Source organism: Stegostoma tigrinum, chromosome 45 (genome assembly GCF_030684315.1).
Source record: "Stegostoma tigrinum isolate sSteTig4 chromosome 45, sSteTig4.hap1, whole genome shotgun sequence".
Classification (NCBI taxonomy): domain Eukaryota; kingdom Metazoa; phylum Chordata; class Chondrichthyes; order Orectolobiformes; family Stegostomatidae; genus Stegostoma; species Stegostoma tigrinum.
Window position 1 is genome coordinate 8,450,898 of NC_081398.1, and position 23,474 is coordinate 8,474,371.

Genomic DNA, 23,474 nt, shown 5'->3' on the forward strand with positions numbered 1-23,474 from the left:
TGTTTTCAAATCCTTCCACCATCTTGCCCTTTCTTACCTCTGTAACCTCCTGTCTGACAACCCCCAGTGACTGTTGATGCTAGTCCCTTGTGTATTTCCCACAGCCAGATTGTCACCATTCCACTCTTACTGGCTATGTCTTCAGCTGCCTTGGCCTCCATGCTTGAGCATTGTGTGGCTCCCTTGCTGCCTGTCTGGCGCACGCTCTGCCTGTCACTCTGTCTGTCTGTTTAATTTCACCATTTCCCCTCTCCCTCCCCTTTGGTTTCTGCATTTTCCTTTAATGACCTTTGCATGTAAATTAATGAATTGGAAAACACAGGTGATTTATTGGTGATGGTTCATTGATGAAAATTGCCACATGTTTAGGTGCTGCAAGCGAGGAGAAAAAAAATTTAGTAGGATTACTTCAGGATATCAAAATAAGTGATGAGTTGGGTCCTTGGAGAGGGAATGCGCAGTGTTCAGTAGCTTTGAAACTTTCAGGAAAGGTGAGTCTCATGGGAGATGAAGCAACAAGATAGGAACGAGAGGTAAGCCATTCGATCCCGCAAGCCTGCTCCACCATTCAGTATGATCAAGGCTGATCATCGAGCTCAGTTCCCTAATGCCACCATTCTCCCATATCCCATGCTCCCTTAGACATGAGCGAAATCTAGACCATGCATGAGAAAAAGAGAGAGAGGGACACTGGGAGGGAGATGGTGAGAATGTATATTATCTCCCCACCAAATTAAAAACTGAAAGAACTGCAGATGCTGCAAACCAGGAAGAGAAATAAAGTTGCTGAAAGCTCAGTGGGTTTGCCAGCGCCTGGGAAGAAAGAGTCGATATTCATGTTTTGGGTCCGGTGATCATTCCTCAGAACTGGACCAGAAATGTTAATTGATTTTTTTTCTTCCCAGATGTTGCCAGACCTTGCATTTCCAGAGATTTTCTGTTTTTATCTCTCCTCCCCCCCCCCCCCCCCCCCCCCCGTCCCGCCACCAATTCTATTTTGATCTAATTCTCCACCCTCCTGTCTTTGCCCTCTATGTCATCAGTTCTGTCACACCAGCCCTTGTGGGCAGTGCCTGCAAGTTATTAATTGGAGGAAGGTTGTTATCAACCTGGCCTTGACAGCAACATCCATGTCACACAAATGAATGACAGGATGATCTTGTCACAAAGTTTAGCTAAAAATGGCCGGTTTTATTTTGGGGTACCATCGCATTAAGCAAAGTGAAGGTCGAGCTTTTTTGAATGGGGTTTGAATCAAATGAGAATCTAGCGACTGTGAGAGAAAACTGCATTTGAGTCTCATGAGCTGCAGTGTTGCTCTTAATGTGGCATATATCAAGGTGGGGGTGGGGGGGGGAAGCGATTGCATATTGACATTTCTGTGGCCTCCATCTCTTTTTACTGTTAGCTTGTAAGGGTGCAGAGGGGTGGGAGTAGTGAGAAAAAATGGGTCTTTGTGCCTCAAACTGGCTACAATAGAGACGTGTGGGCACTTGGAAGAGAGAAGCAGTGACGTGGTGCAAGGAGGGCTGTCTCACTTGCCCTCGTGAAATGACACTTTAAACAATGCATTTATCTTCAGGCTAGACATGAGTTCAAGATGTTCTTTGATGTGATAACACCAACAGAGTCTAATGTACATGGATTTTTGCAGTGGTGGGAACGTTCTGAGCGCCCACAGATTGAAATTTCACAGGCTCTGCGGGCGATAGCATCTGGTTTTTAAGGCTGTCAGCTTTGGCTAAAACAAGCTTAACATTGACCCATGACGACAAAATGTGAGGCTGGATGAACACAGCAGGCCAAGCAGCATCTCAGGAGCACAAAAGCTGATGTTTCGGGCCTAGACCCTTCATCAGAGACCCATGCTGGGTGGAGTGTGGGCGGGGGGGAAAAGGAGTTGCACTTATATAACTGCTTACATGGCTTTGGATGTCCCACACCACATTTCCGTTTTTTTTTCCTCTGAAGTGTATTCAGTGTAGTATATTCACTGTAAGAAATGCAATAGACACTGCTCTCAAGACTAATTTTTCCTTGCCTCCTGCCTCAACCTCCTGCCCCTTCTCTTCAATCTGTGCGCCTGGTCTCTGATTCCTCCAAGGGGAAATATTTCTTCCTCTCTGCGAGTTTCATAAAATCAATTGTGCTTGATATATTAGGGGGAAAGATTGGACAGGGCTGAGCTTGGAGTTTATAAAAATGAGAGGTGATCTTCTCAATATAAAGATCTTCAGGGTTTGAGAGGCTGGATACTAAAAGGATATTTCCCTTTTTATGAGAGATTCTAGGACTAGAGGTCAAAGTTTAACAGCAAAACTTGTCCCATTTCAAATGAAGATGAGGCTTCTTTTGCTGAGGGTTGTGCAACTTTGGAGCTCTCTTCCTCAGCACAGGTGGGGGTCATTGAATATTTTTAAAGGTGAAAGTAGATGGGTTAATTGGGGATAGATGGAAAGGTGGAGTTGAGGCCACAATCAGATCAACCATAATCTTACTAAATGACAGAACAAGCTCGAGAAGCCTACTCCAGCCAATTAATGTGTTTTATTGTCCTGTTTGTAAGTTGGTACCTCTCAGAGAGCAGGACCCATTCAGTACCCGGTGGAAATGTCAACATGGAGCATGGACTTGAGTCTATCGAGATTAAAATTTCTGCTTTTTGGGGAATGGGGTCTAGGTTGCGTTGTATGTATTTGTAAATAATTTTAATATTGGATGGTGTTGGGGAGATACAATGCCATCATTCATCAATGTTATCTACATGAATTTTAGTAAGGCCTTTGAAAAAGTCCGTCATGGTTGCTTATCCAGAAGATTAAGATGCTTGAGACCTATGGTGACTAGGCTGCGTGAATTCAGAATTGGCTTGCCTGTTGAAGGCTGTTTCTCAGGCTGGAGGTCTGTGACTAGTGGTGTTCCACAGGGATCCATGTTAGGACCTCTGCTGTTTGTGATAGGACAATACAGAGATTGGTGGAGTTGTGGATAGTGTAAAGCACTGTCAAATGGTACAGCGGGATACAGATCAGTTGCAGATGTGGGAAGAGAAATGGCAGATCTTTAATGCCGCTAAGCTGGAGATGCTACATTTTGGGAGATCAAATGTTAAAGGAAAGTTTACAGTTAAAGACAGGACCCTGAACAGCATTGACACACGGAGGGATCTTGGGGTTCGAGTCCATAGCTCCTTGAAAGTGGCCACGCAAGTAGGTAGGGTGTTAAAGAAGGCATAAGGCATGCTTGCTTTTATTGGTCAGGGAATTGAGTACAAGAGTCAGGATGCATGTCATTGCAGCTTTGTCAGTTTGATTAGGCTGCACTTAGGATATTGTTTGATTTTGGTTGCCATGTTAGAGAATGGATGTGGATGGTGACGAAGAGGTTTACCATGATGCTGTCTGATTAGAGAGTATGTGTTATAAGGGGAGGCCAGAAAAACTGATTGTTTTCCCTGGAGTGGCGGAGGCTAAGGGGAGACTTGATAGAAGCCCATAAAATCATGAGATACATAGATAGGATTGACAGTCAGAATTCTTCCCCCCACCCCCAAAGTTGAAATGTCTAATACTGGGGTTGGGGGGGGGGGTGTCATGAATTTAAGATGAGTGGTGGGCAAGTTTTATAAGGACAGTAGTAGGTGTTAGGGCTTATTATTCAAATTTCCAGTGTCTGTAGGCATTTTGTTTTGGCTTCCATCCCATCCTGTCTCCCATGGGGATGTGGACATTGTTGGCAAGGTCAATATTTACTGCCCATCCCAATTGCACTCAAAGGTAGTGAATGATCTCTTTTGATTACAGCTAAGTGGCCATTTCAGGAAGACAGTGAAGATTCTGTGTGTACCTGAAGCCAGATTGGTTAAAGGTGACAGATATTCAGACCTAAAGGACATAACTGGAACAGATGGGTTTTAGTGACATTCTCCTAACATTTTAATCCAGATTAATAAAATTTACATTTCCAGATGCTGTAGTGGAATGTGAATCTATGCCTCTGACTTATTAGTTATGGGGTCATGAATCTTAAAATTTCTACAACTTGAGTGCCTGCTTTCCTCCTTGCAGTAGCACAGTCTGCTTCTGTGTGCCCTATTTAAACACTTCTACTAAATTGCTCCATAATCTTCTACAAGATAAAAACAGCCTTTAAGATATCTTGTTTCCCCTTTGGAGTTCCTCACAGCATGCAGTGTCCTACAGAACCAATGCTGTACTGTCCAAAACATCCACCTTATCGTCTAAGACCTTAAGATGTAGGAGGCATGTCGGGCCACTTGACTCATTGAGTCAGCTCGAGATTCATTGAGATCATAGCTGATCTGATAATCCTTAACTTCACTTTCCTGCCTTTTCCCTTAATTCCCTTACTGAATTAAAAATCTCTCTCAGCCTTGAAAATGCTGAATGACATTAGCCTCAACAGCCCTTTGCAGTAAAGAGTTCCACCAATTCACGATCCTCAGAAGAAATTCCTCCTTGTATCTGTCTTAAATGGGTGACCGTTTGGCTTGCGAGTGTGCCCTTTGATCCTGGACTGTCTGACAAGGAAAAAAATCTTCTTTGCATCTACCCTGCCAAGTCTCCCGAGAATATTCCTGTACTATCTTTTGATTGCTTTTATTGCCTTGTGAATCAACACTCTCAAAAATCTTTTGCCATTTCAAATTAGCTGTCTTTCCCTCTTCTTAAAAATATAGCTATTTTTAAGTTTTAACCAAAATACCTCCCACGAACTGTGATTTTCATCTGCCAGTTTTAGTTGCCAATTTTATCATACCAATATGCTTTCTCAGCTTTAGAATGTTTAATATCATATGTAATTCCCTTGAGTCTAGCTGTTTATCAAAAATGCTGATCTCTACAGCAATTAACACACAACTGGACCTTTTTAGGACACTACTTTCTACTTCCAACCACTGAGAAATTGCCCTTAGCTTCAGTCCTCACTCACTGTTCTTTTACCAGGGTTTCTATGTAACTCCCTCCCACTCATGTCATTCAAAGACAGTTTAGTTTGCCGAGTTGTGCCTTGTCAAAATCTAGTTGAAAGACCGTGCTTACTGCATCTGCCTCATTTATCTGTCCACTGTATTGCCTACGGCACTCTGATCAGGTTTATAAAGATAGATTTTTATCTTCTGATTCCAGCTGCTTTAATTATTTTTGTAAACTTCCCTGTTTACTTATTCAGCCCTTTTCAATTCAAGATTCTCTGTTAATGCACCTCCTGATTATTTTTGTCATGTGTTTATGGTTGTTTTTCCCCTCCTTTTATGTTTCTCATGTTTCAAACTCATGTAGGAGTCTGGTTGGCCTCCAGTTCTAGACATTAGGATCACCTTCCAATCCATGACTTCATTCTTCCATAACGGTGGTTTTCCACCCACGATGGTTGACAGGCCTCTCAAACGCATCTAGCCTATGACCTGCGATTTTTCACACCCTGTCCTTGCCCCTTCCCATCACTCAACAGTGTGATTGGGTCCTCTTTGTCCTCACTTTTCATCCCACCAGCCTCCATATTCAAAGGATTATCCTCTGTCATTTCAGATAACTCCATAATGCCACCACTAAACACCTCTTCCCCTCACTCCCCTGTCTGCATTTTGTAGGGACTGTTCCCTGTGGGACAAGCCTAGTCCAGTCCTTGATAACCATCAATACCAGACAAACACGTGCGTGCATGCACACAGACAAGGAGACACACACAGACAGAGACAGACAGACATACCAACACCTGCCTCTTCACCTCATCCCTGCTCACCACGCAAGGGCCGAAACAGTCTTTTCAGGTGAAGCAGCATTTCACCTGTAGCTCCACGCCTCCTTGTCCTTACATGAGCATGACCCTGACCTTCCTGTAGCTGGTCACTTTAACACAGCATCCTGCTTGCACACCCACATAACTGTCCTTGGCATGCTGCGATGCTGCCGTGAATCACAAACTGGAGGAAGAACATCTCCCCTTCAGATGAAACACTTAACAGTGCTGATGACAAGTTAGCTAGACTGAACGTGAGCTTGATGTCTGTCCACAGATGCTGCTTGACATGCTGTGATTTCCAGCAACTTTTTTTGTTTTCAGTTGACATTAGTCATGTGGGCAATACAGTTTCTGAATGATGTGAAGAAATGAAACCAGGAATGGCTTCAGAGATGAGAGGCTTGAGTTGTGTGGATAGATCGGAGAAGTTGTGACTGCTGTCCTCAGAAGACAAAGTTGAGAGGAGGTTTGATAGAAGCATTCAAAATCCCGAGAGGTCTGGGCGGAATAGACTGGAGAAGCCAGTCCTGTTTGTAAATCACAACAGAAGGGTGCCAGTTTAAAGTAATTGGCAGAAGGAGCAATGATGAAGTGAGAAACATTGGAGTATGCTGCTCAAGAGTGTGGTGGAGACAGATTCCGTGATGGTTTTCAGAAGGGAGTCAGATGATACAAAAGAAAATTTGAAGTTCTATAGGTAGGAGGGTGGGACCAGGTAAGGTGCTTATGCTGAGTGAACCAACAGGCTGAATGGCTACCTTCCATTGTGCAACCGTTGTGATTCTGTGAGTACCAGCAAGCTATTTGCAGGCCTCCTGCGGAAGTTAATGTCTGGAATGGGACTGCTCACCATTGTTCACCCTCCTGGCCCCAGTGTGATTTCTGTGGCACCTCCATTGAGGTGTAGTAACTTGGCAGTCTCTGGGTCGCGCAGGTTGTTTGTTGATTGCCACCAAGAGAAATGGAGCATTGTTGATCAAGCATTGGCATCAAGTGTGTTGATGTACACTGGTCCTGGTTTGTTACAGGCTTGTGATGTACAGTTGCTGCATCAACTTTACATGGTGCCTGAGCGGAAACAGTTGTAATACATAATGCTTTGGAATATGATTAAAGTCTCTTCCAATATAGGGGGCCTTAAGTAGTCTGAGCGTGGGGTAATTTTGATTCAGTCATTTCGTGAAGCCACAGTCAAAAGAAAACTGAAACGATCGTACCAGTTTTGCCACCAAAACATGGTGCCAATGTATGCTAATTCTCCGTGTCCATTGAGTAAGGTTGTATCCATTTTGTCAACAATATCTTGTCTATCTTTTTATTTCCAGTTACAAATGCAGTGTTTTTGTGGAATGATACAAAATAGAGAGGGGGCCATTTGGCTCATTATGCTAATGCTGGGTCTTTGAGGAAGTATCCCGTTTGCTTCTCCCCTCTCTCTTTGTGCCCCTCCTTCACTCTTGCAATTGCTTTCTTTCTCCCACTCCCTCCATGTTCCTTAACCTCTCATGCGCAGTCCGTGTTGGCAGTGACTGCTGTATCATTGTCTGTTGCCACTCGCTGTTGTCACTCCAAATTTTACTAACTTGTGGTTGTGTTTTCAAACGAGAACTCAACTTGCCTCTGTGTATATTGTTCTGCTGTGTTGTCTGTTGTCTAGTGACAATGTAACTCAGCAGGGTGGAGCAGGAACACCGAGTGCTAGGTTTAGGAGAGCAGTTTGATCTCTTGCACCTTCCTACTTTAGAAGATCGATTTGATATTGCTGTTCTAGAGTCTTTGCTTTAGTTTTGGTCACTACTTCTTCCTGAAACTGAGAGAGATTATTTAAAATGTATAGATGGAGAAACCATTTCCACAGGCAGGATGGCCTTGGGTTAGTGATGGAGCAGAGGAGAAAGATGCTTTAAACTAGAAGGCACTGCCTGAAAGAGCACTGGAAACAGACTTCAAGAGTAACTGCTACAAAATGTGATTTGAAAAGAGAAGAATTTTGTGTCGAGCCATGTTGGTTTGTGGTAGAAGGGGATTGCCCTTTGGGAATCTTGAGTAAATTGGGATGACTTTTCTCTGGAGTCTAAAAGAATGAGAGGTGATCTTATTGAAAGCTACAAGATTTCAACTGGTAGACATTGTTTCTGCTGCTCAGGGAATCTAAAACGGTGGGGTGTGGAGAGAAACTGTCTCAGGATAAGAGTCATTTCAGACTGAGATGAAGAGAACTTTCTTCACTCGGGGGGGGGATGGTGAATCTTTGGAATTCTCTCCGAAGGAGATGCTGCGTCGTTGATTTTTATTATAGGCCTGAATTGACAGATTTTTGGGGTCACGGGGATATGGGTTTGTGGGCAGGAAAGTGGAGTCAATCAGCTATGATCATATTGAATCATGGAACGTGCTGTACTGGCTGAATGATTTGCTTCAGCTTGGGTTCCTGTGCACTGGGGAAACTAGGGGTGGGTGTGGTGTGCCGGGTATAAGCCAATATCCTTCTGCTGTGTGATGAAAGTGGTGATGGTTGGTGGGACAACATCTAGGGTGTTACTCAAGTGGCTGTTGTCATTCCTCTCCAAGTGGAATAGCACTTGGCTAAATGGAAAGCGCTTTGTGCCTTTGTCAAATAGCTTGAGTAAGAGCTGATACAGTAGAATCCCTGTGATCTTGGCTTCAGTCACTGATTCTGCTCAAGCCTGGATATTCCTTTCCCCTTGTATGACCTCTCTGGCAATTTAGTCTGGTTTGTTTTTGTTTGATGTCCCTCTCGCATTCTATGGGAAGGCAATACAATGAGGTGCATTAGACTTGCTCCAACCTGGGAGTTGTGCCTGCAGAATAATGGCTGGATGCTTTCAGATACCCCAAGTCAAGAAATGACTATTTGCAGGGATGAGTCGTGGGTGTTGTCCTGCAAAGTGATTTGCACAGCACTGCAGTTCATTGCTCTAGTGCATTTGTACCTGGGTGATTGGTCCTGAAACTTGCCCCAAATCATCTTATCTGCAGTGCTTGCAACAGTTATCTTACTGGCCAGAAAGCAGCAACGCTGGGAGGATAGGGGCTATGACACTCTGAAACTACATCATGCCAATCCCCTCTCAAAGGGAAGAACCTGGATTTAGGGTTTCTGCTTTCCCATGGGAGTACTCTCTTGCATTCATGGTGTGAATAACCATTTGGGTTTACCTCAACTGCATTTGTGCTTGTGCAAATGGCTTGCCAATGTACAGAGAGATAGTGGGCTTTTTGGCCCTTTGAGCCTGCACTTTTAAAAAAATTCTTTAATAGACCGTTGTCTCTGAGAAAGCACCTCCAGCAAGAAGTGAAGTTGAGAAGCCTTCGTGGTGACCTCACCTGTTATGAGAATTAAACCTATGGTGTTAGTCACATTCTGATCTTAAACCCTCTGTCCAGTCAGCTGAGCTAACTACCTCCCAAGGGCAGTCTTTGCTGCTTATCCCTCAATGCCCTCGAACTGAATGACTTGCTTGGCCTTTTCAGAGGCAGTTAAGAGTCGGCCACATTTGCTGTGGGGTTTGGAGTCACGTGGGCCAGACCAGGCAAAGGGTTGTTATGCTGAAATTTAGCAAATTCTTGCAGAGCTTGACAGGGTAATTGCAAGAATGGTGTTTTCTCTAGTGAGCCTAGAACCAGGGGACACAATCACGGGTAAGAGGCAGGCCATCGAAGACTGAAATGAAGAGGTTTTTTTTTATCAAGACTGGGGAGTTTTTGAAATTCTCTGTCCCAGAAGACTTTGGAAGCTTGACCATTTTTGATTTCTGTTTTGAACATAGTCAGATTTCTGGAGATTAATAATGGTTGCAGGACAATGATTGGCATAATCCTATTGAATATTGGGGTTGCCTCGGGGGTTGCCTCGATAGGCTGAATTGCCTATGTCTGTTCCTGTTGTGGCAGATTGCCATTTGGCCCATCAAGTTTGCTCTACCATTTGCTCATGGTTGTTAGGTTTCTCAAACCCCATTCTCCTGTCTTCTCCCTGTAATCTTTGATCTCTTTACTGATCAAGAACCTATCTGTCTTTGTTTTTACATTCAACGATTTGGCATTCACAGCATTCCACAGATTCACTACCTTCAGTCCTAGTTTGAATGAGATTTCTTTCCCTCGGCCTTCTATACTCCATTGATTGCATCCTCTGAGTTCTCTATGATACCTCCGACGATGAGTCCTTCATCTACAGGGTCAGTCTTGTAAACCTCCTCTGGATCTCCTGTAACACAACATCCATCCTTGGATATGGGGACCCAAAACTGCTCTCAATATTCCAAATGCAGTCTGGCCAGAGCCTTATGCAGTCTAGCAGTACATCCCTGCTCTTGTTTCTAGACCTCTTGAAATGAATGCTAATATTGGATTTGCCTTCCTAACTGCTGGCCAAACCTTCATGTTAGCCTTAAGAGAATCCTGAACTAGAACTCACAAGTCTCTTTGTGCTTCACATTTCTGAAGTCTTTCTCCACTTAGAAAATGCCTTTTTTCATTCTACCAAGTGCATAATCTCTCACTTTCCCACATTGTATTCCATCAGCCACTACTTATTCTACCCTCTTGGCTTGTTCAAATCCTTCTGCAGCCTCCCCATTGCCTCAACCGTACCTGTCTCTTCACTTACCTTTGTGTCATCTGCACACTTCGCAACAATGCCCTGATTTCCTTTGTCTGGATCATTAATGTGGATAGTTGTGATCCAAACACTAACTTATGCAGAACTCTGCTAGTCAGCAGTTGCGATGCTGGAGAAGACCATTCCCAAGCTCTGTCTTTTTGTCAGTCAGCCAGTCTTGCATCCATGCCAGTAACTTGCCCCAACATCATTTGCTCCCATCTTACTTAGTAGCCTCCTGTGCAGTACCTTGTCAAAGGCCTTCTGGAAATTGAAATAAATCACACTGACAGGCTGTCCTTTGTCTAACTTGGTTGTTACCTCCTCAAAGAATTCTAGCCAATTTGTTAGGCATAACCACACCTCCCACCCCATTTCCTTCCCCCCCGCCCCTCACTTGACAAAGTCATGCTGACTCAGCCCTACTTTACCATGCACTTCAAAATGTGTTTGATGTCTAATCCTTAATGGGTTCTAAAATCATACCAACAACTGAAGTCAGGCTTACCAGCCTTTAGTTTCCCATCTTCTGCCTCTCTCCATTTTTAAACAGGGCCATTATGTTAGCCATTTCCTCATCCTCTGGGACTCTCCCTGACTCCAGTGATTCCTGAAAGATCACCACCAATGCCTCCACAGTCACCCATTGAATACCTCCACCATGTCTTTTATCCCCTACTTCTCGAGCCTCATTGGACCACTGGTAAATGTCCACTCTTGACTTTCTCTTAGCTTTTATATTTTTTAAAATAACTCTTGCAATCCTCTTCTGTTACTAGCTAACTTACCCATTCATCCCTTCTTTCCCCAACGCTCCTCAAAAATTGCTTTTTTAAAATTATCCTCTTGGTTTTTAATCCTCTGGAATCCCACTGTTCTCCAGTACATTGTATACTTTCTTGCTTTTAAGCTGTCCCTGACTTACCTTGTCAGCCATGGTTGCCTCATCCTTCCCTTGGTTTGTTTCTTCTTCCTTGGGAGAGCATTAATTTTGGGTTACTAGTGCAGTAACATTACCACTTTGCCTCCCTCGAATTACTTTTGTGGCCACTAATCTGTTCTGGAACGTACTGTGTAAATGCAAGATTTTCTTTCCAAGGAGACCAGAACTTTTGTTGCAAAAGTAATTGCTAAAGGTTAAAGCCTTGCAGCTCCTGCTGCAAAAAAGAGTGCAGTCTTAAGACTAACCTTGTGACGTATAAACTCGCATCCCCACCAGCTCTCAGGGAGATGGTACAGAGAAACTTTTCAGAATTGTTGCAGTCTGTGTGCCAATGACTGTTACGGAGGGAGTGAAAGAATGGTGGTATCGTTCCAGTTTAGATGATGGCTTGGAGGGGAACTTGCGAATGGTGATGTTCTTGTGTCTCTACTGTCCTTGTCCTTGTAGCTGGTAGAGGTTATGTGTTTGGAAGATGCTGTTGAAGGATCCTTGGTCAGATGCTCGTGGGTGGCAGACACTGTTGCTGCTGTGCATTAGTGGTAGAGGGAGGGACGGAGGGTGTGAGTGAAAGTGAAAGTATTGGACATTGGTGTCAGTAAAGCAGGCTACTTTGTTCTGGATGATGTTGAGCATTGTTGATGCTGCACTCATCAGGCAAGCAGAGAGTACCAATCCTACTCCTAACGCGTGTCTTGTAGACAGGCAGTGGAGAGTCTGTAGATGGCTTGCACACTGCTGCATTCCGAGTCTCTGATATTATTTTGTACACTATCTATATGGCTAGTCCAGTTCAATTTCTGATGGCTGGAAATGCCTGAGGTGGTGTTGGTGAGGGATTAGAACATAGAACATAGAACAGTACAGCACAGAACAGGCCCTTCAGCCCACAATGTTGTGCCGACCATTGATCCTCATGTATGCACCCTCAAATTTCTGTGACTATATGCATGTCCAGCAGTCTCTTAAATGACCCCAATGACCTTGCTTCCACAACTGCTGCTGGCAACGCATTCCATGCTCTCACAACTCTCTGTGTAATGAACCCGCCTCTGACATCCCCTCTATACTTTCCTCCAACCAGCTTAAAACTATGACCCCTTGTGCTAGCCATTTCTGCCCTGGGAAATAGTCTCTGGCTATCAACTCTATCTATGCCTCTCATTATCTTGTATACCTCAATTAGGTCCCCTCTCCTCCTCCTTTTCTCCAATGAAAAGAGACCAAGCTCAGTCAACCTCTCCTCATAAGATAAGCCCTCCAATCCAGGCAGCATCCTGGTAAACCTCCTCTGAACCCTCTCCAAAGCATCCACATCTTTCCTATAATACTGAGTCATTAGAATGCCATTGAGAGTCCAGGGCGGATGTTTAAATTTGTCTCTTGTTGGAAGTCATCATTGCCATAACCTTCCTCCCATCAGTGTTGTTCAGATTCTGCTGCACAGACTGTGTGTCATATTTTGGTGTGCTAGTGCAATGCAAATGCATGAGAATGTCACAGGATTGCAAATTAGAGGAATCATGGTGAGTTGCTGCAGTGCATCTTGTAGATGGTAATTCCCTACAAATAGTTGCAGGTTCTGTCTAATTGAGGTACTAAGTATTGGTCAGTAACAATACTGGAGACTCAAAGGAGGAAAAAAAGATGGAACTAGTTAGTTGAGGACTGTGTTACAAGCTAAAACTTCTTGCCAGAACCTTGTGTGGAAAGAAAATCACAGGTTTGATTTCTGGTCTGTACTTTTTACGCATGTAGCCTTGTATCACTGGGCTAAAGGAAGGGATAATGAGTCAAAATACTTTATCGCTAGCACGAACATGCTGGGCTTCATGGCCACGTTTGGTAACCTTAGTGTATGACCGGTGACCACCACTGTCTTCTGTCTTGGTTCAGAAATAAATTCAGATCTTTGGGTTTGACATTGAACTTTCACCTTCACGGGTAAGATTGGAGAAAGGAAGAGAGCTGAAGTATGTTTCTGTATCCCTGTGTCATAGAGTTGGAGAGCTGTATGGCACGGGAAGAGACCCTTTAGTCTAACTCGTCTGTGCCGAGCAGATATCCTAAATTTAATCTACCCCCATTTACCAGCATTTGGTCTATGTCTTTCTCTCAACCCTTCCTGTTCACGTACCCATCCGGATGCCTTTGAACTGTTGTAATTGTTCCCGCCTTCACCACCTCCTCCTGGCAGTTCATTCCATCCAGGCACAACCTCTGTGTGAAAAGGTTGCCCTCGGGTCCTTTTTAAATCTTTTCCCGCTTAGCTTAAACTGATGCTCTCTAGTTTTGGACTCTGCTACCCCAGGGAACAGACTTTGGCTACTCACGCTATCCATACCCCTCATGATTTTACAAACCTCTATAAGATCACCCCTCAGTATCCAGCATTCCAGGGGAAAAAGCCCCAGCCTATTCAACCTCTCCCTGTGCTCAAACCCTCCAGCCATGGTACCATCCTTGTAAGTCTTTTCTGAACCCTTTCAAGTTTTGCAACATCCTCCCTAAAGCAGGGAGACAATTTGAACACGGTATTCCAAAAATAAGTAATTTATTAGCCCTCCCTCCGTTGCTGCTTGATCTTAAATCCTGGATCCAGCATTGATGTGAATAGTGATCACGTTGTTATGTAATTATTTCACAATTCTATTTTGCTGTTCAAAAGTGCTCTGGTTGTGCTGATTCGCCTCCACTCTACTCTAAGGCAATTAGAGCTGGGCAATAAATGTTGGCAACTTTTTAATAATCCATGCAAGAATAAGCGGAATTCTGATCGCAAGAGCATTATCATTGCTTAACTTATATGGGCTGCACATGATTGTGTGCGGATGTAGGCCAGCCCCCAAATGGTTTGGAGGTTTTGATTGATCAAACGTTGGCCGTAGCCAAAGAAATTTTTGCCACTGTTTTGAGTATTCCCGAATTGAAATCTTGAAAGGATTGGCTCTAGTTGCTTAGACATTACTCTTGGTGTTAGACTCTCTCTCAACCCTGACCACTACCCACTATAGACTTTATCAGTTCCCTTTTAATGTAGTGACATCAAGTTGTCTCCTCGTTCACATAATCTGTTTTCACTGTTTAACCTTCTGTGGAATTTGGGGATCATTCTGGTGAATCTATACTGCTGTCCCTCATGGCTTATATATTCTTCCTAAGATGGGTAAATGATCTGTGCAGCACAGACGGGGTTGGGGGGGGATTTCACAGTAAATGTATGGGAAGGCTTGGATAACAGTCTTAAGTGCTACTGACTGTTTAATTAACTGAAATCATTTTGTAGATTCAAAGCATCAGTTCTTTTTCCCCCGTTCCAAACTATTCCAAAATAAATGAGTGGGGTAGACCATTTGGCTACTCTGGTCAGCACTTCCGTTTGATAAAATAACGGATGATCTGATTGTAGATTTAACTCCACTGCCCTCTCTCCTATCCCCAATAACCCTAGTCTCCTCTGTTGATCAAAAAATCCACACGATTTGACACTGAATATATTCAACGAGGCAGCCCAGAATTGAAGGAACAGGTAGTGTTACTCACAGCTAGGATAGTGGTCTTTGTGTCTTGCCATGCTGAGAGGCTTAATTCTAATTGCAGATACCAGAAGGCAGCACTCACCAGGTCAAAAGCCACCAACCTCTGCTGGCCTCCATGCAGTCCTGATTAGCACTGTCAACCTACTTGTGGGAAACCGTGAAGATTGAGACTAATTGGTCATCGCAGGCTTCTAATTGCTGCATTTCCAGTGCTAGGTGGTGTATTGTATCCTCTGGTGGTTGAGTTGGCGCTCAGCCAGAACCCAATTTGGTTTAATGGAGCCATTAATTTGAGAATTGAGATTAGCAAGCAGGTGAGTTTGTACTTGCTAGAGAGAGATTTTTTAATCTTTTGCTCACGAGAGGTCTGTCACTTCATTGCAAACAAATTTTCAAGACAGCTGGTGGTTTGTGGGTTTTTGGGAGGGGATTTGGGGTTGGGAGAATCTAAGTTTTTACAAGTTGCAGTCATAAGGTGTTTATCAATTTTCAGAGTTTAAATCAGGCAAAAAGAATTTCGTGATCAGGTCTGTGAACCACTTGGTCCTTTCAGTTCTCCACATTTTTCTTCTGAATTCTGCAACATTCAGACTCAGTGTCACTTATGGCCACTCCTGGATCCAGTATTTTCTCTGAGCTCTCTTGCTGTCACTATTTGCTGTTGCATATGATCTCATGCACATTCAAAGCTGACTTCAAGAGGATAAAATGTGAGGCTGGATAAACACAGCAGGCCCAGCAGCATCTCGGGAGCACAGAAGCTGACGTTTCGGGCCCAGACCCTTCATCAGAGAGGGGGATGGGGTGAGGGTTCTGGAATAAATAGGGAGAGAGGGGGAGGTGGACCGAAGATGGAGAGAAAAGAAGATAGGTGGAGAGGAGAGTATAGGTGGGGAGGTAGAGAGGGGATAGGTCAGTCCAGGGAAGACGGACAGGTCAAGGAGGTGGGATGAGGTTAGTAGGTAGGAGATGGAGGTGCGGCTTGGGGTGGGAGGAAGGGATGGGTGAGAGGAAGAACAGATTAGGGAGGCAGAGACAGGTTGGACTGGTTTTGGGATACAGTGGGGGGAGGGGACGAACTGGGCTGGTTTTGGGATGCGGTGGGGGAGGGGAAGAGCTGGGCTGGTTGTGTGGTGCAGTGGGGGGAAGGGGAGATTTTGAAGCTAGTGAAGTCCACATTGATACCATTGGGCTGCAGTGTTCCCAAGCGGAATATGACTTGCTGTTCCTGCACCCTTTGGGTGGCATCATTGCGGCACTGCAGGAGGCCCATGATGGACGTGTCATCTAAAGAATGGGAGGGAGATTGGAAATGGTTCACGACTGGGAGGTGCAGTTGTTTATTGTGAACCGAGTGGAGGTGTTCTGCAAAGCGGTCCCCAAGCCTCCGCTTGGTTTCCCCAATGTAGAGGAAGCCACACCGGGTACAGTGGATACAGTATACCACATTGGCAGATGTGCAGGTGAACCTCTGCTTAATATGGAAAGTCATCTTGGGGCCTGGGATGGAGGTGAGGGAGGAGGTGTGGGGGCAAGTGTAGCATTGCCTGCGGTTGCAGGGGAAGGTGCCGGGTGTGGTGGGGTTGGAGGGCAGTGTGGAGCGAACAAGGCAGTCACGGAGGGAGGGGTCTCTCCGGAAAGCAGACAAGGGTGGGGATGGAAAAATGTCTTGGGTGGTGGGGTTGGATTGTAGACGGTGGCAGTGTCGGAGGATGATGCGTTGTATCCGGAGGTTGGTGGGGTGGTGTGTGAGAACGAGGGGGATCCTCTTTGGGCGGTTGTGGCGGGGGCGGGGTTTGAGGGATGTGTTGCGGGAAATGCAGGAGACGCGGTCAAGGACATTCTCGACCACTGTAGAATGGAAAGTTGCGGTCCTTGAAGAATGTGGACATCTGGGAGGTGCGTGAGTGGAATGCCTCATCGTGGGAGCAGATGCGGCGGAGGCGGAGGAATTGGGAATAGGGGATGGAATTTTTGCAGGAGGGTGGGTGGGAGGAGGTGTATTCTCGGTAGCTGTGGGGGAGTCGGTGGGATTGAAATGGACATCAGGTACAAGCTGGTTGCCTGAGATGGAGACTGAGAGGTCCAGGAAGGTGAGGGATGTGCTGGAGATGGCCCAGGTGAACTAAAGGTTGGGATGGAAGGTGTTGGTGAAGTGGATGAACTGTTCGAGCTCCTCTGGGGAGCAAGAGGCGGTGCCGATACAGTCATCAATGTACCGGAGGAAGAGGTGGGGTTTGGGGCCTGTGTAGGTGCGGAAGAGGGACTGTTCCACGTAACCTACAAAGAGGCAGGCATAGCTGGGGCCCATGTGGGTGCCCATGGCCACCCCCTTAGTCTGTAGGAAGTGGGAGGAATCGAAAGAGAAGTTGTTGAGGGTGAGGACGAGTTCGGCTAGGCGGATGAGGGTGTCGGTGGAGGGGGACTGGTCGGGCCTGTGGGACAGGAAGAAGCGAAGGGCCTTGAGGCCATCTGCATGCGAAATACAGGTGTATAGGGACTGGACGTCCATGGTGAAAATGAGGTGTTGGGGGCCAGGGAATTGGAAGTCCTGGAGGAGGTGGAGTGCGTGGGTGGCGTCACGGACGTAGGTAGGGAGTTCCTGGACCAAAGGGGAGAAAATGGAGTTCAGATAGGTGGAGATGAGTCACTGACTTCAAGAGGCACTGTTTCTGACTCTCTTTGAAAGCCCTGTTGTGTAATCTTGATGACTTCAGTATCTAGGGAGCCTCTTCAGATATTTCCCATGGGTTGGAGACCGCATGGCCATCAGAGAGTGATATTTTGCTGCTAGATTCTGCATGACTGTTGTATTGACTTTGAAGCTACAGCCTTTTCTCTAAGAGCTCCGAAACTGCACATGATCTGTGCTCTCTGAATATATTGTTACTTTTAAAAGCCAGACTTGCCACTCCTCTGAATTTATTACTGAACAACTATGTTCCCTCCTCCAACCTTTCCACCTGGCAGTTTGTTGACTTTCAAAATCTAAAACCATTGCTTGAACTGCTGCCTGACCATGTCTTTACTTATTTTTCTGGTTACTGCTTTTGAGCTGAGGTGACCGTCAGTTCTGTGTTTGCTTCTTTGGCTGCTTCACCTGGCTATTTTGGATCAGGAGAAGAAAAGTTTTTTTTTTGTCACGAGAGCCAGGTTGGGTTTGGGTCCTGGTGGGCCCAGTCAGCCATTTGGCCCACCTTTTCCGTGCTGGTATTTGTCCAGCACGTTAGGTTTCTCTCTCGTCCTACTTATATTGCCCTGTCAGTTTCTCTTTCCAAGCTTCCTGTTCTATATATCTATCCTGTTCGTGCCATCCATTGTCTGTGGCAATGAGTTTTTTGCATTCTCACCACCCAAGGTTTAAAAACACTAACACCTGGATTCCTTGATGGAAACAAAATATACTCCTGATGTTTATTTTATGGCAAATGAATTATTGCAGTGCTGCATTCCATATTTACCAGTCTATCTGTAATGGGATTTCAGTTGACCTGGAAAGTGGGAACATTTCACAGAAGTCCAAAAGTATCTGCAAATGATCAGCAGAGTCCATTAGGATTCTGTGGAGTGAAAGTCAATTGTGTGATGTTGCTGTAACATGTAATATGTCCTTTCTTATAGGTGTGGGCAATGTACTGCATATCTTCAGCTTTTTTCTAGTTTTTAATCATGGAACCTCAGAAATGCTAAATGCAGAAGGAGGCCATTAAGCCCATCATTATACCAGGCTCTCTCAGCATGTTAACTTAGTGCCAATTTTCTGGCTTCTCCCTATAACCCTTGCAGATTTTGTAAATATTCATCGGATAACCCTCTCGAATGTCTCAGTTGAACCTGCCCCCACCACTCTTGCAGACAATACATTCCAGACCCTAACTGCTCTGAGATTTTATCTCTTCCCCCCCCCCCCCCCCCCCATCTCAATTGCTTCTCTTGCAAATTACTTTTTGCATTTGGTTGTCGGTTCATTTACAAGTGTGAAGAGTTTCTCCCTATCCATCCAGACCTCTCATGATGTTGAAAACGTCTGTACACCTCCTTTTGAGCATTCTCCTCTCTTAGGAGTCCCACCATCTTCCATTTTCCAACCCTTAAATGAAGTATCTCATCCCCGGAAACGTTCTGGTAAACCTTTTCTGCAAACTTCGATGCATTTGTGTCTTTCCTTCTGTGTGGTGCCCAAAACTGTATGCCATACTCTCACTGAGGTCTTACAAGCCTCTCATTTCACATAACCTTCATGTTCTTGGAGTCTGTGTCCCTATTTATGAGGTCTGGAATATGGTTTGCATTATTGCAAGCACTCTGTACTTGCCCTGCCACCTTTTTAATGACCTGTATGTGCCCAGGTCTCTCTGCTCCTGTACACTATTTAAGAGCTGGATCCTTTATTTTAAACTGTGTCTCCATCACCTTATACATTGAGCATTGAACTTCATCTGCCACCTATCCGCCCATGCATTATTTCACAAGTGTTTGTAGTACTGCCAATCCTTGTGTTGAAAACATACACTCACTTCCATGAGGAAGGATCTCTTTTTTTTTTTGAGCCTTCCTTGCTTTAGGGTACCTGTTGTGGCTCAGTTGGTAGATTCTTGCTTCTGAGCAAGAAAATTGCAGGTCCAGAACTGACATGGAATTCGATATTGGCACTTCTGGTTGAGATGTTAAACCAAGACTGACTCTCTAAACTGCCTCCTGCTCCACTTCAAAGTTGAGATGGATATAAAAGATCCTGTGGTACCCTTTCACCGAATGATTATAGTTGGCATGGACTGGTTGGACCAAAGGGTCTGTTTCCATGCTGTATGACTCAACAAGAGCAGGAGACTACTCCTCAGTTCCAAAATGTCACCAAAAGAAGTGTTTGTTTTTTTGGCAATAGGGAGCATCTGTAATTTCTTTTTTACAAAAAGCGTTCATTAATGTTATTTTTAAGTCTGCCATCCTGACCTTGTCTGTTTTACATATGACTCCAGACCCACATCAGTGTGGACAGCTCTTAATAACACACACAACACTAGAGAAATAGGTTTGGCAGCATCTGTGGAGAAGGAAGAACTGAGGAAATGTTTCGAATCCAGTTTAACAACTCCTCTTTAGAACACTCAAAGCTAACTGTTTCTGTGTCCACAGATGCTACCAACCTGCTGAGCTCCTCCAGCAATCTGTTCATTGCAAGTTTTCAGCATCCACAATGTTTTGCTTTTATTTGAGTGGTTGTCTTTTAACTGCGCTCTGGGCAATTTGGAATGGGCTAAATGCTTGCCTAGTCGGTGACATCTCATGAATTAATTTTTAAATCAATGACTAGACTTCAAAAAGTATTTTGAAATACTCTATCTGTAAAAAATGCTATATAAATGCGCTAGGGTTTAGGTACTTTAGGTTCTTTGCTCTGATTTTAAAGACCTCTGAGGAAATGACACATATTGAAGGAGTTACTTGTTAAGGCAAACTCGTAAGAATTTGCCCTGGAGGAAAATTTACTCTGTACAGTGGAGCTAGCTCTTCGTAGCCTGAAACTCCTCACTGCAGCAATTTCAATTTAATGGAGAAACCTCGCTGAAAGCTTCGGTGCGGCAGTGAATTATGTCATGGGCGAAAAGGTTCAATGCTTTTTATTTTTGCATTTTTAAAAAATAAATTATACTTTACATAGTGCTTTTCACATCCCCAGTATGTTTTAAAGTTCACTGCAACCGATGAATTAATTTCAGAAGGAATCTGTTGTGCATCAGTGATTTTCATTACCCTGCTGTTGGAAGCTGAGCCCAAAGCTTTTGGAATTTCTTCTCAACCTTTTTCAGTCTCTCTTAATCATCCTTATCTTCTTTCTCGTCCTTAAAGACATTCCATAAAATCTATCTTTTTGACCAATTTTTGGTGCCTGTTCTAGCATTGTCATTTTATTTGTTACATTCCTGTGAGGGGGGTTTAACTGTGTTAAAGGGTCTGCACAAAAGCAAGTTGTTAATGCAGGCAGTCGTGGCATCTAATTATTAGCAAGGGACATCTCACAAACATCATTGAAGAAAATCGGAGTTAATTTGTCTGTGGTGGAATTGGAAGAGGGAGTTCCTGACTTTGGAGGGTCAGAAATGCAAAGTAGAGACTGAAGATGAATTACCCAGCCACAATCTTTGTCCCTCTAACTGGTGATCCGAAAGTGACATACAAACTAAATGGAAGGAAAGTCCCATTCCTCCTACTGCACAGTGCTCACTGATCTACGTTGGCTTCTGGACAAACAACATCTTAGTTTTTCAAGATTCCCATCCTTTTTTTCAAATCTGTCCATGACCTCCATGTCCCCTATATTCATCATCTCGTCCCACAATGCACTTTCCCAAGATATCTACATTCCTGTAATTCTGGCCTATCTGTGCATCCCCAATCATAATTACCCCATCGTTGGTGGGTGTGATTAGTTGCTCGCACCCAAGCTCTGGAATTCGTTCCTATACCACCTCTACCTCTCTTGCTTACTTTTTAAGACACTGTTTAACACGGACCTCTTCGACCAAGCTTCTGGTTGGTTTGAGTGGTATACTTTCCTATTGAAGTGCCATTTCATGACTTTAATGGTGCTTTACAAATGTAAATAGCCATTGGTTAGAGGTGTGGCATAACAGAGAGAGTTATTCTAAGTTTGCATGTGTGGTTTTTCAGATCAGTGTGACTTTGGCAAGTGACGGTGCCCTTGCAAATGGACATCTGAGAGGTTTCATTCCACTGTGTGCTGGTAGGAGGCTTGTGGCAAATTGGATCATGAACTGGAAACCATGGTTTTGGAATCAGCTAAAAGAATTGACAGGCCAGGAAAAACGTTTTGTGGTCAGTTATCTGTGAAATATAACCTAAAGAGCAGAACCTGTAATAAATTTTAAATTGGGGAAGAGGGACAGCAGTGGGGAGCATTCTGGTGCAGTGGTTAGCACCGATGCCTCTCAGTGCCAGGGATCTGGGTTTGCACATTCTCCTTGAGCCTGCATGGGTTTCTGTTGGGTGGTCTGGCTTCCTCCCACAGTCCAAGGATGCGTGGGTGAAGTGGATTGGCCATGCTAAATTGTCCTGTAGAATCTGAGGGGGGTGGAGTTATCTGGGTGGGATGCTGTCCGTAGAGCCAGTGAAGACTCAGGCTGAGTAGCTGCTTTCCACACTATAGGGATTCTATGCCAGGATGGGTAGGAGGTGGTTGGAAGAGTAATTTTGGAAGAGAAGCTTGTAATGTTAGAGATGTAGAGAGAGTTGGGGCTGGTGGAGAGTGTGATGTGAAATTCACCATGACCGCATGGTTTGTTTTTGAAGCGCTATCGTTGTGTGCTGAACATTCCTGTGATTCAAATGCTTGGTAGTTGGTAACTGAGAAACAGGTTTTATTTCTCTTTTGTTTTGTGTGGGCTCAGATTTAAGACTGCTCATTCTGCTCCTCGATTTGGAAGTCTTGATGGCTTTCTGAGTAAACAATTTCCATGGCAGACGCTCCAGGGTGCTTTGTGGTTATGTGGGAGAGATGGAAGAATTCGATGAGTGAGTGGGCTGAACAAAAACTGCCTGTGCAGTCACTGGGAAAAATTTGTACTGAATTTTGTACTGAATCACTATTCAGATATGCAATGACTTTTGTGATTTAATGATTTTGAATGGGTTCAGTTGGATCAGCACAGACTAGATGTAGGAGGATGTTCCCCCAGTTTGCAGGAGTCCAGAAGCAAAAGAACGTCTTGGGATGTGAGGTAAACCATTTTAGGACTGAAGAGGAAAATCTTCTTCATGGAGTGTGGTCAGTCTGTTTGCGACCACAGAAGTGGTGAAGGCAGGGTCATAGAGTACATTCAAGAAAGAGGGTTGTAAATTTTTAGATATGAAAGGCATTAAGGGTCTGGGAGAAAACTGGAATGTGATAGGTAACTAACTATATTTAATAGCAGTAAGGGCTCAAAAGGGCAGACTGACTTATTCCTTTTGTTTTCTATGTCAGAAGTCACATGACACTGGGTTATAGTTCACCTGGTTTATTTGAAATCTCAAACTTTTGGAGCACTGCTGCTTTGTTAGGTGAGCCTGATGAAGGAGCGACACTCTGAAAGCTTGTGATTTCAAATAAACCTGTTGGACTATCAGCTGGTGTTATCTGACTTCTGACCTTGTTCACCCCAGTCCAACACCAGCACCTCCACATTATGGCTATTCTTCTGTCTTATTTCCTACATTCTTCCTTAGGATATGTGTGTCACTGCCAAGGCCAGCATTCCTTACCTATCCCTAAATTGCCCGAAAGTTGAGTGGCTTTCACGGTCATTTTAGAAGGCAGTTAAGAATCAGCCATCTTGCTGGGGGCATGAATTAAAGAATCTTAAAATCCCCACAGTGTGGAAGCAAGCCATTCTGCCCATTGAGTCCACACTGACCCAAAGATCATCCCATCCAGACCCAAACCCCTATCCTGTCCCTGCAACCTTGCATTTCACCATGGCTAATCTGCTGAACCTGCACATCCTTGGACAGTGTGGGCAATTTAGCATGGCCAGTCCACCAAACTTGCACATCTTTGGACCATGGAAGGAAATCAATGCAGACACAGTGACAATGTGCAAACTCC

The 23,474-nt window shown here is 44.5% G+C and overlaps 1 protein-coding gene across 5 annotated transcripts in view; it reads left to right on the top strand.

The window, feature by feature from the left end:
• LOC125448632 (guanine nucleotide-binding protein G(I)/G(S)/G(T) subunit beta-2) overlaps positions 1–23,474 on the top strand; it is a 134,067-nt gene that overhangs the window by 51,139 nt on the left and 59,454 nt on the right. The window contains exon 1 of one of the 5 annotated variants that reach the window (XM_059642674.1): positions 15,163–15,183. The exons of the other annotated variants lie outside the window; for them this stretch is intronic. The gene's annotated coding sequence lies outside the window, so the exon portion shown is untranslated. Of the gene's footprint in view, positions 1–15,162; positions 15,184–23,474 lie in introns of those variants that run through there. 5 annotated transcript variants of the gene reach the window in all.